Source organism: Protopterus annectens, chromosome 5.part0 (assembly GCF_019279795.1).
Source record: "Protopterus annectens isolate FY-2018-M chromosome 5.part0, PAN1.0, whole genome shotgun sequence".
Taxonomy (NCBI): Eukaryota; Metazoa; Chordata; order Ceratodontiformes; family Protopteridae; genus Protopterus; species Protopterus annectens.
Genome location: NC_056735.1, coordinates 560,797,880 through 560,817,106, shown reverse-complemented (window position 1 = coordinate 560,817,106; position 19,227 = coordinate 560,797,880).

Below are 19,227 nucleotides of genomic sequence, written 5' to 3'. Positions count from 1 at the left end.
ATTAATTTTGGGCTGTTTTCAAATCATAGGCCCCTTGCATATGAAACATACATGTGCTCTTTGATACACCTTCCTCATTATACTAAATTATATTCCTTGTGCAATATATTACAGTTGTTAGAGGGCATTTTAAATTTGTTTTGAACATTTTTCCAGTAAGCAATGAAACAAAATGCATGCACCCATAATGACAAAACTGCCCAGTTCAGAACATTTATCATAAAAGTCTACTCAGACTTCCGCAGTCCACCATTATCAGTAAATATGCACAATTCTACAGTCCACCGTTATCAGTAAATATGCACAATTCTACAGTCCATTATCAGTAAAGATGCACAATTCTACAGTCCATTATCAGTAAATATGCACTCTCTCTGAAGAAGTAAAAGTCATCTAAATAATTCCACATTAAAGAAATCTGTAACTAATGAAGAGGTTGCTGCTAGCAAACACCTTTATATTTCATGGTTTCATTGAAAAATAAAGTGCCTGTTGCCCCTCAGGAATAAATTGGCTATATTACATTAAAAAAATGATAAGCTAGTAATATTGCAAGAGATGGATGGCAAACTGATAACGGACTCATAGTATTTTCACCAAGGAGAACATTCTCAATACAGCAGCATCCACCCCTTGTTGGAGTAGAACCCACAGCCTTCTGCATCAAAGGTAAGTACACAACTTGTTGTGCTATTAACAAGGTAAACCAACTTCACTTAAGCAGCACTAAACTTCTGTTCCCCTGCAGCTCTTAGCTCCTTGTAAAATCTACTCAATACTCAACTTCGCAGCACAAGAAAACTGGAAAAAGCCTGTCAATTTTGTTTAACATTTGTTAATCAGGACAGTCTGACTTGGAACAAAAAAAAAAAAAAAGAAAATCAGCAGAGGCCCAGGAAGAAATAATGCAGACATGTCTTTGTAACATGGGAGGACACAAAAGCAAACCCACACAAACACAGGGAGAAGATAAAGACCCCACAAAGAAGGCACCCCAGCCAAGAAGCAAACCTGAAAACCTGCAGCTGTGAGGCAACAATGCTACAACTGCCCCATCAAATATCAAGCATTGCAACATTTACAAACCACAGATATTATGAGGAACAGATCAGATCAAACATGAGGCAAAAATCTGCAGTTTTTTTTTCCACAAATGGTGGTGGGTAGGGAATTAAGGTCTTTAACACCTGCATACAAGGTACAGCATTCAAGCCTGAGGTATTCACACAGACACACACACAAACACCTGTAGTAGCAAACCTCAAAAACTAAATATACTGCACTGGGTGCCAAACAGTTGTCATGAGAGTCCAATCAAGACAAAATGAAGTGTAGAAGAATAAAAATATTTCAATGCATTGGCTGCATGACAGCTTAATATCTAGATGGAAACAAAAAGGTTGTGAGGCATGAAAAAATAAATTACTTTTTTTTTAAATACATTAATGGAATGCCAGTCAAAATCAAGTATAAGAAAAACAAGCAGCACTCAACTCAAACCACTTCTTGCACTGCAGTTCTAATAATTTATATTCAGCTTTATTAAAGTAACAAGTAACATGCTGAAAGTAGAAATCTCTGATGCCCCCACTTGTAAAAACGTTTCTTATCCAAAAAAAGACCTGCTGCCTAACAACTACTTGTTTCATGGGGAAAACATGATCAAAGTAAAAAATGAAAAGCAAACAAGAAATAAGCTCAAGATACATTGCTTAAAAGGATTACTGTACAGGTTACAGACCACACGATTGACATTCGGTTTATGGTTAAAGCCTGCAGAGATGACTGTCTGTAAGTCTCCAAGTGTAATGAGACTCTTAAAATAATGTAATTCTGTCCTTTATTACAAATACTGGCATATGCATTTCAATACCCAAGGCTTATACATTATCTAGTTAAGTATTCTCTACATGGCAACAGAAAGGCTTTCAATGTTGGCAATTCTTTAACAGTATGCTTATTAAAGCTTACTTGCATCTTGCAATCTCAGCCAAGCTTACCTGATGGTCATTAAAGTATTGCTACTTAAACACAGAACAACAGGCACTTTGAGTAATAAGCATAAATCAACAGTACAAAAAATATGACAGAAACCAGACCATTCTGCAAAAAATCAAGGACAGATGAAAAGCCACTCTAGTACTTGTGTCTACCTTGGATGGGTGGGATTCTCTGAACATTTACACTGCATAACTACTCCTTACCTTGCTTCGACACATCCAGAGTCACTACATGGGGGAGTGGGGTGTAACAAGTATGTCATAGTTTGAAATGTCTCTGGCTGACTTGTGATGGCTCTGACACATTTGTCATACCTCTCAACCTCAGAGCAAGAAATCTGGACAAAGCCATGCAAAGAAATGGGACAAAGGCCCAAAAATAAGGACAATTTTTAAAATATCGCTCTTATAACCTTGGAAAGCTAATAGAGGTCTTGCATTAGTATGAATTTTCTGAATGGTATGAAATCTGAAACTCAAATGTCTGTCATTATTTTCTAACTTCAGTCTTTAATTATTTGTCACTAATTTGCCAAAAAAAAAATACAATTTTATGAAAAATGGACCAACAAATGTGATGTAAAAATATAAAATAGCAATACAATACAGCTGGGAACCTGCCAAAGAAGGGACACTTTAATATTACTACTGCTAACTTGAGCAGCTGACAAAATAAAATAATCTACATGCATTTCTGAAATAAAAGTAATCTGATTATTACAGTTATTTCTTAATTATAAACCCTCCATGTTTTCTTCCAAAATTGCTATTTTGCGAAGGGATCATTAGGGGAAGAGCAACATTTTGAGTCAAAATCAGGGACAGTTCAGAGGTTTGGCTATGCCTAATTCTATAAAGCAATTTATTTGCATGTACCTCTCAACCTGTTAATGCAATAAATCTGGACAAGGCCAGATATATTGGGGGAACATATAAACAGTACTAAAAATTGCTCTTGTATAAACTAGGACATAAATCTGGACAAGGCCAAATATATTGGGGGAACATATAAACAGTACTAAAAAATGCCCTTCTATAAACTGGGACAGTTGATAGAACAGGTCTTACTTTAGCATGGATTTTTCTGAAGGTTATGAAGTCTGAAACTAGGTGTGTCATTATTTAGTGACTTAATTCCTAAATGATTTGCCAGAAAACCACAATTTTTTATGAGGAACAAATCAAAAATAAGAAGCAAAAAATCTATTCATTCTTTGAAAATCTGGACAGTTGGGAGGTATGGTTCAGCTGGGGCTGTCTAAGTTTGCCGCCCTTCCCCTCACAAAACCCTGGTCGAATGGAGCCTCCCTGCAGCCATTCCAATGATCCATTACTTTGCTATTTCACTCCATTTACCATAAACACTAATGTGCATACTGATTTACTTCTATGATGATCTGAACTTCATTTGAAAGTTTTATTTTTGCATTTTACAGCACAAACACTAAGACATCTGCTAAACAAACTTGGCATTAAACCTTCTCTGCCCTTGAAACTCACATTCACTGAAACAACATTAAAATCCACATTCAAAGAAAATACATTTTACTCGTGGCAGATAAAAATTAATTCTGGGCTGTTTTCAAATCATAGGCCCCTTGCATATGAAACACATGTGTTCTTTGATACACATTCCTATTGCTTTGAACATTTTTCCAGTAAACAATGAAACAAAACTGTCCAATTCAGAACATTTCCATCATAAAAGTCTACTCAAACTTCTACAGTCCACTATTATCAGTAAATATGCACAATTCTACAGTCCACCATTATCAGTAAATATGCACAATCTCTGAAGTAGTAAAAAAGTCATCTAAATAATTCCACGTTAAATAAATCTGTAATGAAGAGGTTGGTGCTAGCAATCACCTTTATATTTCATGGTTTCATCAAACAATAACGTGTCTGATGCCCCTGTGGAATAAATTGCCTAAATTACATTAAAAATAAGCTAGTAATATTGCAATAGGAAATGGATGGCAAACTGATAACAGGCTCATAATTAGTATCTTAACTTTCAGTACGGCAGCATTCACCCCTTATGGGAGTAGAATCAACAACCTTCTGCATCAAAAGCAAGCACACAGCCTGGTGTGCTATTAGCACTAAACTTCTCTTCCCCTGAAGCTCTCAGCTCCTTGTAAAATCTACTCAATACTCAACTGCATCTCAACTTTGCAGCACAAGAAGTCTGGAAAAAGCCAAATTTATTGGGGTGGGTCAAAAGGGCAAAAACCAGGGACACATTAAAAATTGCTTGTATAATCTTGGAAAGCTGCTAGAATAAAATGCTGTGTTACCACGGTACCACCATACATTTTATTGCCAAAGTCCCTGTGCAAAAAAAGAGTCAGAACATACCACTATGTCAAATCACCTGCTTTGTGAAAGAAAAATGCCGTGTTACCACCGTACATTTTACAGACAAGGTCCCTGTGCAAAACAGTCAAGAGCAACATACCACTACGCCAAATCAGCTGTTTTGTGAACGAGAGGAAGACTGAAACTTAAATGGCTATCATTTAATGAATTCAGTTCTCACCATAGCTGTCAACCTCTTAGCACAAAACACCTGGACAAACCCAGTAATGAGGGAATGCAGCCCTCAAACATATTCAGTGAATTCAGTTCTTGCCATAGCTGTCAACCTTAGCACAAAAAACCTGGACAAAGTCACTAACAGTGTATTACAGTCCCAAAAATAAGGAAACATTTCAAATAGTTACCTTATAAACTTAAAAAAATGCTATAATAAAAGGTTGTGTTACTATATATTTATTGATAGAATAAAAAGTTGTTTTACTATGTATTTTCTGAAGACTATGAAGTCTGAAATTCAAATGCCTGTCAATTTTACTTGTGATGGAACAAAAACAATTTTCAGCAGAGGCCCAGGGAGAAATACTGTAGACACATCTTTGTAAAATGGCAGGACACCAGAGCAAATCCACACAAACACAGAGATAAGATGCAGACTCCACAAAGAAGGCACCCCAGCCAAGAATCAAACCACAAATCCTATAGCTGTGACTCTGAGGCAACAATACTGCCACTGCACCATGAAATATGTAAGAAATTAAACATTCAGAAACCTGAAGTCTGAAATTCAAATGCCTGTCAATTTTATTTAACATTTGTTAATCAGGACAGTCTGACTTGGAACAAAAAAACAATTTTCAGCAGAGGCCCAGGAAAAAAATAATGCAGACATGTCTTTGTAACATGGGAGGACACAAACGCAAACCCAGACCCTACAAAGAAGGAACCCCAGCCGAGAATCAAACTTGAGAACCTGCAGCTGTGAGGCAACAATGCTACCAGTGCACCATCAAACCCCACACAAACACAGGGAGAAGATACAGACCCCACAAAGAAGGAACCCCAGCCAAGAATCAAACCTGAGAACCTGCAGCTGTGAGGCAACAATGCTACTACTTAACCATCAAATATCAAGCATTGCAACATTTACAAACCACAGATATTATGAGGAACAGATCAGATAAAATATGAGGCAAAAATCCGCAATTTTTTTACAAATGGTGGTGGGTAGGGGACTCAAGTCTTTAACACCTGCATACAGGGTACAGGGTTCAAGCCTGAGGTATTCCCTACCACACCACCATGAGCACCTGGGGCATTTACACACACACACACACATTCTCCATACTAACCAGTTTCACACGCACCATATATTCAACACTTACCTGTCCTCCATTCTAACCAATGTTAGATCCAAACCCCTTCCTTCCCGTGCAATACTCCAACAACTTGTGAGAGTAGATCACATCCAAACCCTTTCCCGATGAGACTGCAGCTCCCATTCCTGCTGCTCGTGTTGCAGTCTGGCCGTGCTGTATAATCCCAGCGTGTCTGTGCACAGACATCTCCTCGCATTTCCCTATGAGTCCTGCCGGACTGCCGTGAGCATGCGCATACAGTAGACCAGTAGTCTGGTCTACTGCGCATGCGCGAAGTCCGCGAAATTTAAAACTTTTTTTCTTTTTATTTTTTTGAGTTCTTTTTGTTTTGAGGGGGCTGCAGTCCGGCAGTCCGATAGCACGGGCCGCCCCTGGTTAGGAATAGAAAGTTTCTGTCTACATTCTCGAAAGCCTTAGAGGCATCAATTGTACGGGCGTATCTTGGGTGCTTGCCTTTCATTAAGAGAGTTATTATGGTATCTAAAGTAAGAGTATTATCACATAGTTGTCTCCATTTCATAAATCCTAGCTGTTCTGAGGAGATCAAGGGTTCTTTGTAATCTATTTGCTAAAACTGAAGTCAAGATTTTTATGTCAAGGTTAATGAGGGCAATAAGTCTGTAGTTGAGGGGGTTGAGTTTGTCAGAATTAGGTTTTAGTATCAAAATTGTCTTAGAGTTGTTTAAGTATTTGTCAGAGATGCCGTGTTTTATGATGGTGCATGGCTGACCTTTTTGTAGAACATTTCAGTGAATCCGTCCTGGCCTGGAGATTTGTTTATCTTTAATTTTTTGATTGCTATTTTAATTTTGTTAGCTGATAGGGGACATGTCAAGAAGTTATAGTGCTCGTTGTCTAGACGGGGGAAATTGTAAGTTATTTAAGAAATGATCTTGTATGTTAGATATATAGCATTGTTTTGCGGGGTTGTATATGTTTTTATTGGTATCCCAGAAGGAATTGATTATGTTTGAGTTGTTGTACATACTTTTCTCCTTATAAAATATTTCCAGTATATTTTGAACGTTTCTCTTTATATTTATCATGTTGGCTAGAGCTTTGGAAGGGGTTTGGGCCCATTCTGAGTACTTATAAAGGAACTTTAATTCACTTAGTGATTGTTTTTGTAGTTGTAGTGAATACATTTTTTTTTTATTAATTTCATATAGTTTCCCCTCTACCTCTTGTAAGTATTGGGATTGGAGTTGTTGTTGTTTGATGTTGTTGTACTGAGTTTCAAGTGAGCAAATTTGTTTTTGTTCTTGTTTTTTGTATAGGGATGCGTTCTGGATTAGGATACCTCTTATTACAGTCTTAGTGGCAGCGCATTGTATATCTAATGGGATTTGGGTCAGAGATATGTCTTGTTCCAGCTGGGTTATTATGTTCCCAGTCTCCTTGACCACCTCCTTTTGGTTTAGAAGATTATTATTCAGGTACTAATTATTAGAACCATAATATGGAGAGCTTTGGTAATTTGGGTTAATTGTTAGTGTGATTCTACAACAGTCTGAAATTACTCTTGTGTTAAGCTCATAGTTTTGGATTTGTTTGGAAAATGTGGATGAAGCTAGGAAAAAGTCTATTCTAGACCATACTTTGTGTGATGCTGAAGAAAAAGTGTATTTGTTAACTGATCTGTCATGGTCAACAGTTAAGTAAGGGTCAATAAGATTAAAGTTTTGTGAAAGGTCATTTAAGGCAGAGGTAATTTGAACCGGTTGTCTTTTGTTTTTGTTAGAGCTATCTCTAAGTGGGATGGTTAGACAATTCCAATTGCCCCCAATAATAATAGAAAATGTATAAGTATATTATATATTTCATAGATAAAAAGTTGCTGGTTGGAGCAGGGACCGTAGATATTCAAAAAGAGAATATAATTTTTTTGTTGTGGGTGTCAGCTAGTGAAAAGGCACCATCTACCATTTATGTCATACTTACTCTTGGTTATAGGTCCCGGAAATGATTCTTTAATTATTATAGCTGTGACTTTTGAGGCGGAACTGTCCCCGGTTGAAATAATCTATTTAATCCAGTTTTTTGAACTTACATTAACCCATTGGTCGTTGTTCAGATGGATTTCCTGTAAGAATGTAATATTAGATTTGCATTGGTACAGTAAGTGTTAAGCTTTCCTTTTTCATGTAGACCATTCACATTCTATGAATCAATTCTAAACATATTTTCCTTGTGTTGGGTGTAGTTTGAGTATGTGTATCCTTAAAGTATCATTAAGTTTATGTGTATTCATCAAATGGTAAAAGTTAAAGTGAGAGTTTGTTGGTAAGGTCAGTTTGCTTAAGGTGGCATCCAACTCTTAATTTCTTACAGTAGTGCCTATCCACTTATCTCCCTTTTTTGGTGTGATCATATCTTGGGTATTGTTTGTTGTGTGAATAACATCTATATGAGAAGAAATAATTCAAATGTTGGGAGATAACTAATAAATCAGTCCTACTATTCCAAGTAAAGTTAGACATTCCGGACATACGAACCTCGCTCTCATGCTAAGTTATTCCCTTAGGAGTGTATAGTTGGGTATGTGTAGTTGTTTAACAATAGGTGTGAGCATTCTTTAGAGTTGTATTATGTTATGAACTAAAATAGGGTTTCACAGATTCTGTCCCTTTAATATAGTATGTTTATAAGCCATTAAGGTGGTTTAGTATCATTTGCTGTAGCCACTGGATATTTTCCGGCCTTCTGTCAGGAATAACAGCAGATTATACCCATTAAAAGGTGCTTGCTTGTCTTAAAGTAGTTTAACATTTTCTTTTTGTAAGCAAGACAAGTTAAATTAACTATCTAAAAGTTTTTGTACTTATGGTATATATATATCACAGTTCTGTAACATATGTTTTTATTTATAACCATCCTGATGACTATTCTTTTCTCTAACACATGTAGATAAAGCCCATATAGAGCAACAGTCAATGTTTGTTTCTTAGGATACTTATTTTCCCTAGGTAGATATCATATATGACGAGTTAGGTAGAGGTTTCTTTCAATTGAACAGGAACAATCCGTAGCTACAGTCTGGTTAAGTTATTTCTATCATAACTTTACATATTTAGGTTGATTTCAGAGTTCAACAGTACCTTTTTTGCCATTTCACCCTTTATTGTTGTATCTTACTTTCTGGCGTATGAGTATTCGATTGTTTCCCTCCTTTTCTCGATGATTTTTATTAATCTCGGTGCAGGTTTCCCTGATCTGAGCTCAGAATGCTGTCTTTATTGATGGAATCACTTTTGCAACATCCCAGTATTGCTTTGCGGGTCGAAAGCTGTGGAAGAGTTATCTTTAACCTTCAACCTCCAACGAGGTTAGGCGAGATGATGCTTCCTGGCTTCTGAACGTCGAGTTTTGGATATATTTATCGAACTAACATCTCTTTAAGGTAAAAATTGATGGAAGATTGTAGCAGAGACATTTTTGTTTTAATATCTAGTTTTATTTTCCTTTTCCTATCCTTATATTCTGCAAATGTAATTTTGAGTGCTTCGGAACTTGGTGCTCTGCTGCAGAGTCATTTTAGGAAAGATGATTCTTTATAAAGGGCTTGGTTGTTTTAGCCATTAGAGGATATACAGTTCTTAGAAGGGTCGTTTTGATGATTTTATGATTTTGTACTGAAATGTTTTGTCATCCATACTTGCAGCTTTAGACTTATTAGAGGTACTGTGTGTGAATCATTGGAGCTTTTGGTGAGAGTAATTTCTCGCTGACAGGAGCTTTATTTATTAAAGATTGTTTTTTTAAGCTGGAGAATTTTTTGTAGCATTGGAGTTCTAATTCTACCTTGATTATCTCGCTTCAGGCAGTTTATTAAATGCTTTCTTAAAGACAGTTTTTGCTTCATCAATGTTCTGTATCTGGTATTTCTGTTCTTTGTAGCTGAAGAGAAGTGTTGCAGGGTATTGCATTTGGAAGCGTATCTTCTTGTTTATCAGTTATGAGCAAAAAGGTGATAGAGCTTGACATTCATGCTTTATTGTAAGAGGGAGATTTTGTGAGATATGCATTTTATGACCCCTAACAATTATGTTTCTTTTCTGTTTAGCAGCCGCGGTGGTGCAACGGTAACGTTGTTGCCTCACAGCAAGAGGTTCTCCTGTTCAATTCTCAGCTGGAGCGCCTTCTGTGTGGAGTCTGCATGTCGTCATGTGGCGTTCAAAAGACATGCGTGAATGGGTGTGCCTTCGTTGAAGGTTGAGCATTGGGCTGGCACCTTGGTACCATAAAAATCAACTGCCAATCATTAGCAGACCGGATTTCCACTGTGGCGACCCCCAACCGGGAAAAGCTGAAAGAAGAAGAAGGATCAAGGAGATGTGTGCAGCATTCAGTATTTTTGCATATATTTGTCTGGGTACAGTTTCATCTTGGGTTTTTCTGAGCGATCTATGTGCACATTCTATAATAATTTCTTTGGCTACACTTCTGTTGTCTACTGTTGTTTCCACAGTCTCTTTTATTATTAAATTAAGTTGGGTTTGGTCAATTTTTTCTGGTGCACCTCTAATGATTATGTTGTTTCTGTGGCTTTGTGCTTCGAGATCAATTATTTTTAGCTGTAGTTCATTTAAAGTTCATTCATTCTCTTTTATTTTGGATTTTAAAGCTTTAATGTCTGTTGAGTTTTCTTCCATTTTGGCTTTGTTAAAGCTTAGTCTCACTGCAATTTGTTCAGTGTTTGATCTGACGATGTATATTTTTTCTGAAAAAGCTCGGATGTCATTTTGTAGTGGTTACAGGGTGCTTTTGATGTCATCTACTGAGTATGTAGTTTCATTTTTGGATCTTAAAGATAGTTTAGTAGGTTCTTGCTGGACCTTGGCAGTTTTTTGTGTCTTGCTTACAGTATTTTCTTTCTGGAGATGCAATTGTAGATAGTTTTGTTTTAATAGTTTGTGTCTCCATTCATTCTTTACTTAGATCTTGTGTATTGGACATTTTGGTTTATTGTAGTTCTTTTTTTTGGTAATTTCTTTTCATGCCGTGGTTATTTCAAGAGGGGCCCATACACATGGTTGCTGTCTTTGGTCTTGGTGCTGATGCTGAAGGAAAATTGAAAATTCTTTAATTTTCAGATTTGGAATAAAACTGTAGATTTATCCTGTATTTATTTGATGAGGCAGATTCAGAGATGTCCAGCTTCAGTGTTTATTGCATTTGATGATGTGGCTGGGATGCAGATTTCTTTTGCAGATTATCAGAGCTTTAGTTAGTGCATGTCTAGTTATCAGCAACCATCTTGGAATCTTTGAAAAAGCTGCTTTAAATGTTCAGTTTATGTGATTTCTGCCACATTTGAATTTTTGTTGCTCAGAGCTGTAGGCAGTTGATATCCAATTGAAATTCTGTAAACAGGAACACAATCACCGAACATACTTTAACAAAAGCGTTTTCACCAAAAAAGTGTTTTTGTTAAAGTATGCTAAAAAAAAAAAAAAAAAAAGATTACATTTACATTTTTTTCAGGCTGTGCCCCCCTCACCCCCTCACATTAATATTCTCACTCCGAGGTCGCACTACAGTGGGGAAAAGAGAATTTTCCCTTATCTCCACTGTAGTGCGATCTCCACAACAGGCATACTTATGAGAAAGTGCTTTTTCGGTTAAAAGCACTTTCGCACAAGTATGCCCGGCCGAGTCTGTTTCGGTGATGTTGCCATTTGGATCCCATATAGCTATATAGCTATATATATATATATATATATATATATATATATATATATATATATATATATATATATATACACACACAGAATATACATTAAGGAAGGAAGAGAAGGTGTGAAGGGTGAACAGCAGAAGGCCCATTCATTATTTTTTGTAATGGGTTTAATCATTAAAACCATAAAATGCTAGTGAGCATAACAAAGCTCCATCTAGCTACGTCTGTGACAAATTCATTTTTTGTGTTAACTATAAAGAGTCAATGGTTTACACATGCAAATCTTCTTTTAGAATTAAGATACATTATTTCTACCTATTGACATTTGTTAATCACTTGAATAAGAATCCTCATAAAATCCAGTTTACTAGTTTTATGTGCAACTTTTTGTCTTAAATTCAATTTGGCAAGATGGTAACATTTTTATTTTACCTCATAGATCATCTATTGATATTGTGTGGCCACCACAAGATACCACATTCACTATGGTAGAATTATCTCTTCATAACAACTATACAAACATTTCATTATATTGAAAAAGAAACGTGATCAGTTTCTTCCATCTCAATAAATATTTTTGCTGTATTCTGTAACATTGCCAGATGAACCCAGCCACTGAGGGATGCATAAGACAGTGTATTTCTTTGTTGCAGTCCTATGCCCAGATAAATGTGGAGGATTATGCCAGGAAGGGCATCTAGTATAAAATTTTTACCAACGCAAATATGCAGACAACAATACAGATTTTCCATACCGGATCAGTAGAGGCCTGGTTTGAAAACAACTGCCTCCAGTACTCTTAGCCAACAGAGTGCTGGTTTAAATTGGGCTACTGTTGGCCAAAGCAGAAAGAGGAGCAGAAGAGGGGAAGCCATGCATGGAAGCAGGAGGAGAGGAAGAAAGTTAGGACTGTAGAAGTGAGGGTTGGAACTTTGAATGTTGGCAGTATGACTGGTAAAGGGAGAGAGCTAGCTGATATGATGGAGAGATGGAAGGTTGATATATTGTGCATGCAAGAGACTAGATGGAAGGGGAGTAAGGCCAGGTGTATCAGAGTGGGTTCAAATTATTCTACCATAATGTGGATGGGAAGAAAAATGGGGTAGGGGTTATCCTGAAGGAACAGTATGTCAAGAGCGTTTTAGAGGTAAAAAGAATGCCAGCTAGAATGATGTTTATGAAGCTGGAAATTTATGGTGTGATGAATGTTGTTAGTGCATATGGTCTGCAAGTTGGGTGTGTGATGGATGAGAAAGAAAAAGTTTGGAGAGAGTTAGAGGAAGTGGTGGAGAATATAATCAATAGTGAGAGTGATGATTGGAGTGGATTTCAATGGGCATGTTGGTGAAGAAAACAAAAGGAATGAGGAGGTGATGTGTAGGTATGGTGTTAAGGAGAGGAATGCGGAAGGTCAGATGGTAGTGGATTCTGCAAAAAAGGATGAGCATGGCTGTAGAGAATACATATTTTAAGAAGAGGGTAGAGCACAGAGCTATGTACAAAAGTGGAGGGAAATACACACATGTGGATTATACCCTATGCAGGAGGGCCAGTCTGAAGGAGATTGGAGGCTGCAAAGTGGTGACAGGGGAACGAGTAGTTAAGCAGCATAAAATGATGGTCTGTAGGATGACATTGGCAATCAAGAAGAAAAGGAGGAGAGTGAAGGTATTGCCAAGAATTAAATGGTGGAAGTTGAAAAAGGATAACTTTAAAGTAGAGCTCAGGGAAGAGTTACAACAGACACTAGGTGGCAGTGAAGAGCTACCAGATAGCTGGTCAGCCACAGCAGAGGTGGTAAGGCAGAAAGCTAGAAAGGTGCTTGGTGTGACATCTGGACAGAGGAAGGAGGAGACCTGGTTGTGGAATGAGGAAATACAGGAAAGTATACAGAGGAAGAGGTTGGTGAAGAAAAATTGTGATTGTCAGAGAGACAAAGAAACTCGACAAGAGTACAAGGAGATGAGGCGTATGGTGAAGAGAGAGGTGATGAGTGCTAAGGATAGTGTAGTGATTTATATGAAAGTTTGGATGCTAAGGACAGAGAAAAGGACCTGCACTGATTGGCTAGACAGAGGGACCAAGCTGGGAAAGATGTACAGCAGGATAAGGTGATAAAGGATAATGAGGGAAAAGTGCTCACAAGTGAGGAGAATGTGTTGAGCAGATGGAAATAGTATTTTGAGGGGGCTGATGAATAAAGAGTATGAGAGAGAGAGAGAGAGAGAGAGAGAGAGAGAGAGAGAAGGTTGGATGATGTGGTATGGTGAATCAGGAAGTGCAATGGATTAGCAAGGAGGAAGTAAGTACAGCTATGAAGAGGATAAAGAATGGAAAGGACCTTGGTCCAGGTGACATACCTGTGAAAGCATGGAGGTATTTAGGAGAGATGGCAGTGGTATTTTTAACCAGACTGTTTAACGGATTCTTGGAAAGTGATAGGATGCTGGAGGAGTGGAGAAGAAGTGTATTGGTACAAATTTTTAAGAATAAGGATGATGTGCAAAGCTGTAGTAATTGCAGAGGGCTAAAATTGATCAGCCACAGCATGAAGTTATGGGAAAGAGTAGTGGAAGCTATGGTAAGAAGGCAGGTGATGATTAGTGAGCAGCAGTATGGTTTCATGCCAGGAAAAAGCACAACAGATGCGAAGTGTGCTCTGAGAGTGTTGATGGAGAAGTACAGAAAAGGTCTGAAGGAGATTTATTGTGTCTTTGTGGACTTAGAGAAAGCATATGACAGGGTACCTAGAGAGGAGTTGTGGTATTGTATGAGGAAGTCGGGAGTGGCAGAGAAGTATGTAACAGTGGCATAGGATATGTACAAGGGTAGTGTGACAGTGGTGAGGTCTGCTGTAAGAGTGATGGATGTGTTCAAGGTGGAGGTGGGATTACATCAAAGATCAGCTCTGAGCCATTTCTTATTTGCAGTGGTGATGGACAGGTTGACAGACGAGATCAGGCAGGAGTCCCTGTGGACTATGATGTTTGAGGATGACATTGTGATTTGTAGTGAGAGTAGGGAACAGGTAGAGGTGACCCTGGAAAGGTTGAGGTATACTCTAGAGAGGAGAGGAATGAAGGTCAGCCGGACTAAGACAGAATATATGTGTGTGAAGAGGGAGGAAGGAGGAATGGTGTGGATGCAGGGAGTAGAGTTGGTGAAGGTGGATGAGTTTAAATACTTGGGATCAACATTTCAGAGTAATGTTAAGTATGAAAGACTGGTGTAGAAGAGAGTGCAGACAGGGTGTGGTGGGTGGAGAAGAGCGTCAGGACTGATTTGTGCCAGACAGTTATGAGTAAGAGTGAAAGGGATGGTATCCAAGATGGTAGTGAGACCAGCTATGTTATATGGGTGGAGATCCTGGCACTGAAGAAAAGACAGGAGCCAGTGCTGGAGGTGGCAGAGTTAAAGATGTTAAGATTTACAATAGGTGTGATGAGGATGGACAGGATTAGAAATGAGCATATTAGAGGTTCGGCTCAGGTTGGGCAGATTGGAGACAAAGCCAGAGAGGTGAGATTGTTTTAGCATGGATAAGTACTGAGGAAGGATGTTGGGTATATTGGCAGAAAGATGCTAAAGATGGAGCTTCCAGGTAAGAGGAAACGAAGAAGGCCTAAGATAAGATTTATGGGATATTGTGAGAGAAGACATGCAGGTGGTTGGTGTGAGAGAGCAAGATGCAAAAGACAGGAAGAAATGGAAACAGATGGTCCACTGTGGCGACCCCTAATGGGAGCAGCTGAAAGAAAAAGAAGAAAACTGTAACATTGCCAGATGATGTGAATTATTACTCATTGCGTTTTCATATATAGAAAGGAGTGTCTATTATCTTTAATAAGACAAGAAAGGTTGTCTTACTGCTAACACTTAACAGATGCTTATTTTCCTTATCTACCAATTTGAATTTTTTAATATTGTAGTAGTTTTCTTCTTAAACTATCTATGGAATTAGTTTTTGCTTATTAAAAATTCAGCTTGTCTGTTCAAACACAAGGTTTCTTGATATCCTTTTTTAAAAACACCTTTATTAAATTATCACTTAAGACATAGGCAAACATCCATTAAAAGAGAAGGAAACAAACCATATTACATGATTTGCATTGACCTTCATTATATACAACATATATTCTGATCCTCACTGAAAACTAAAGGACACTTATTTCAAATCCTTAGCTGAACAGTTCTTAATAGTGAAATAGTCTTTCTTCCAGCCCCATCCATATAATCTTGCAGAGGCTGTTGAATAATACCTAATCTTATTCATTAAGGATAAGGATTACAAGAATTATGATTCATAAAATGTCATAATTCTTAGTCGTATCTTTGTAATCTGACCTAAGGAGAGGGTGTTCAAAATGCAAGAAATGAAACATTACAGGGAAAGCAGTAGGCTTCTCATCTACGTTTAGCATGTGTTCATACTCTCTGAGTGATTATTGCCCAGTTGTTTCTACTAGTTCCATTAAAGCAGCAAAGAAGTCTCCTTGTAACATTTCTTACCACATAAACTAAACAGCAAGTACTAAATGAGAACCTTTAAACTATTGAGTGGGCTACTATTTACAGATGCATACATCCAAACACCTTTGCCTGCTTCTTGGAAACTTTGAGTCAAATCAGTACTCCATCTTACCCATTTTAAAAAGGAAAAAAAAATAAAACAGTCTCAAAGGGTCAAAAACACTATAAACTCCACACCAGAATGCCAAAAAAGTATACTGAATTATTTTATTAAATAACACACATTAAGCACTTTCGTCCCTAAAAACAAAACTGGGACTTCTTCAGAACAAAGTAAAAGCCTCACTGCAACAATTATATATACAAAATCATTAACACTTAAAGTTAAATTCAATTAGCTTAAAGGAACATCCGTTTGAAAGATCTGTGAAACCCCCATTGAATAAGCAAAAATAATACCAATCTTCAATTTAAAAACAGTTCATGATCAACTAAGAAACCTGTCACATGTCTGTGCATGTTTAAACAATAAAACATATAAAAAAATTAAATGTCTAAAGCTCACTTTTTTAATATAGGTAACAATGAAAAACTTTCATTTAGACCTGGGATCACAGTTGCATTCAACTTTATAATCCAGAACAATTCTATTAATTTTATCCGTAACTCTCACCACCATCTCCTAAGACTCTGTGGCACAACTTCCAGGATCCCAAATTTGAATTTTAAAAAACCCTGGCATACTAAGGTGTGTTTGTGTAGAGCATTATTCAAATTCCCTTTTGAAATGGCACATATATGTTCATAAATTCTGGATTTCAATCTTCTTTCTGTTTTCACTGCGTAATAATTTTTACACATTTGGCAAATACAAATATAAATCACAGCCCTAGTGTTGCAATTACCTCTTTTTAACTTTATATTCTGTGTATTTCCCTTCAAATGTATACAATCCACATCTAAAACATAGGGGCATTGCTTGCAACTACCACACTTGGTCGTACCTTTTATAGTCATGGGGGTATATATAGGTCCTGGACCTACTAGCTCCAAATATCTCCAAATTTCCTTTAAAAATAATCCAATTATTTGTTAAAATACTCCTAATGTCTTTCTATCCTACACCATAGGGGATAGCCATACTCAAATTAAATTTAGGACATGTAACTGTAGTAATCCTAACCTGATCAATCCCATCAACAGAACCTAGTAATGGTTTGTACTTAGTACGCCACCCTGCAAAAATTTCCTCAGTAAGAGAGGATAATAATTTTGTGGGGTAGCCTTTGTCCTTAAACGTTTCAGTAATAGTGACTATTTCTGTGCTAAAATTAGGCCAACATTGCCCATTAACTCAGTCCTCCTGGAGCCTACTTGGTATAGCATGACAAACAACAGCCTGTGAAGGAGAACTGGAAACAACAGTCTGGTCATTGCCCTATACTCTCACTATAGAAACTAATGGTCAGCAGTGTTCTGAACCTCTATCAGTTAGGACTGGAGAGCTATGATAGCCACTTGAGAGGTGCTTGCTTCTCTAGCAATCACCCTGCCTTAACCATGTGCTGCAGTTGCCATCCTGTAGTTATGCCTTTCAAAAGGCATGGCTACGGGGATATTCCCTATCCCAGGTCAAGAGTTAAGATGTGTACAAGTCCAACCAGACATACTATTCTCATCTCTGCTCATAGCAGTTGAGGTTATTTCTTAAATGTTGACAGGGATTTCATTTTAATTTACTCTTAAGCTATTAAAGTGAAATCCCTCCATTATGCACATTCTACCCATCTAGAATAGGCAATCCCATCCTCCCCGCCTGCACCATTAAGCACCCATGCTATTAGTTAAACTCAGGTTACCTGAGTCTAGGTCAGGGCTCTATCCCGCTATGGCACTGGCTACTGCTTCTATCTATTTAGATGAAGTCATTACTGAAAAGGTCTGCAGACCATCTCACTTTGTTTTATTTATTTTTTTATTTATTTTACATTTGTTGACTGTGTATGTCCAACTAAGTTTTAGAGCCCTTTTTCCACGAAGGCCCGGGAAGAAAAGATCCATGTATTATACAGTTATACATAATGAAAGCAATTAATAACAAAAGATAATACATAATTCATTCAATACATCAACAAAAAATTTTCAGAAGTGTGTTCAATGAGAATAAACTGTATTAATGTAGGACGTTACATAGTGCAATTAAAGATCGCATTAAAAGCTTTAGTTAGACAGTACATGTATTATCGAATGAACACACGAAGGTGTTAGCAGATTAAGCTAAGAAGTACAGTTTTGAGATTAGTTTAGGAGAAGGACAGAGTGTGGGTGTGAGAGGGAAAGTAGACAGCAAGGAGTTGGTTGTTTATTGGATGGGGAAAAATGTTCACGGAGGGTGAGTACTTAGTCCGTTAATAAACATAAATACATTTCTATTTTATATTTCAGGTTACTAACATTTTTATAAATTAACTCAATAACAGATACATTTCACCTTTTAAGAATTCTCTTTCTTAAAAGAAAATAGGATCTGCATGTAAGAGCATTTTAATTGGTCTATGAATCTGTTTTCCTCTCCATGATTAAGCATGCAAAACTGAAGATACTACCAGAAGCCAAGCATTAGCACTACATGTTTTACTGTCTACTTCTATAACAGCTACATAGTGATTTTATGATGTGATTCCCAGTTATTCGTCTTCAAAGCAGCCTTAAAAATGTTAGAGTCCAGCATCAATGGGAGTTCTACATAAGTGTTAAAAAACAGTTGTTATAGTTGTTATGAACACTCTTCCTACAGATAAAAAGAGAAATTAGTGTAGAGTCTTGACAAATTTGGCAAGACAATGTAAATTTCTACCAGTTTATTAATCAAAACCTTTAGAGATCATGACAAAAGGTGTGGAATGACCTTTTGATTTTGTATAAAAAACATGTTCTCATACTTAATTTTTATATAAAAAACAAAAGGTTACTTTGCACCTATTTAAAAATAAATCCTTTTTAAAATTTGCTTCCAAACGCAGAAGACAAAATGAGCCATGTTTATGGCATGAGTATTCATGGGCAGGTACGTGGCACTTAGTCACTTTGGGTTCCACTTATAATTATACTGCATCAGCGTAGGTAAGTTATTATAAATTAGTTATGTAATTTCCAAACTGTTCAAGTAATAATTTGGCAAAAAGAAATGGTCATTTTTTTTCCAAACTGTTAATTTAATATCAAGGTTTTTTGGATTCTTCTGAAAATGACTAGCTCAGACTACAGTCAAGTTTGAGTGACATCATCAAGTGTGGTTATGACTCTAGGGATGATATATTGAGATGACAGGCCTCAGCCACTGTGCAACAGAAATTTGCAAAATAAGTACATAATTTGC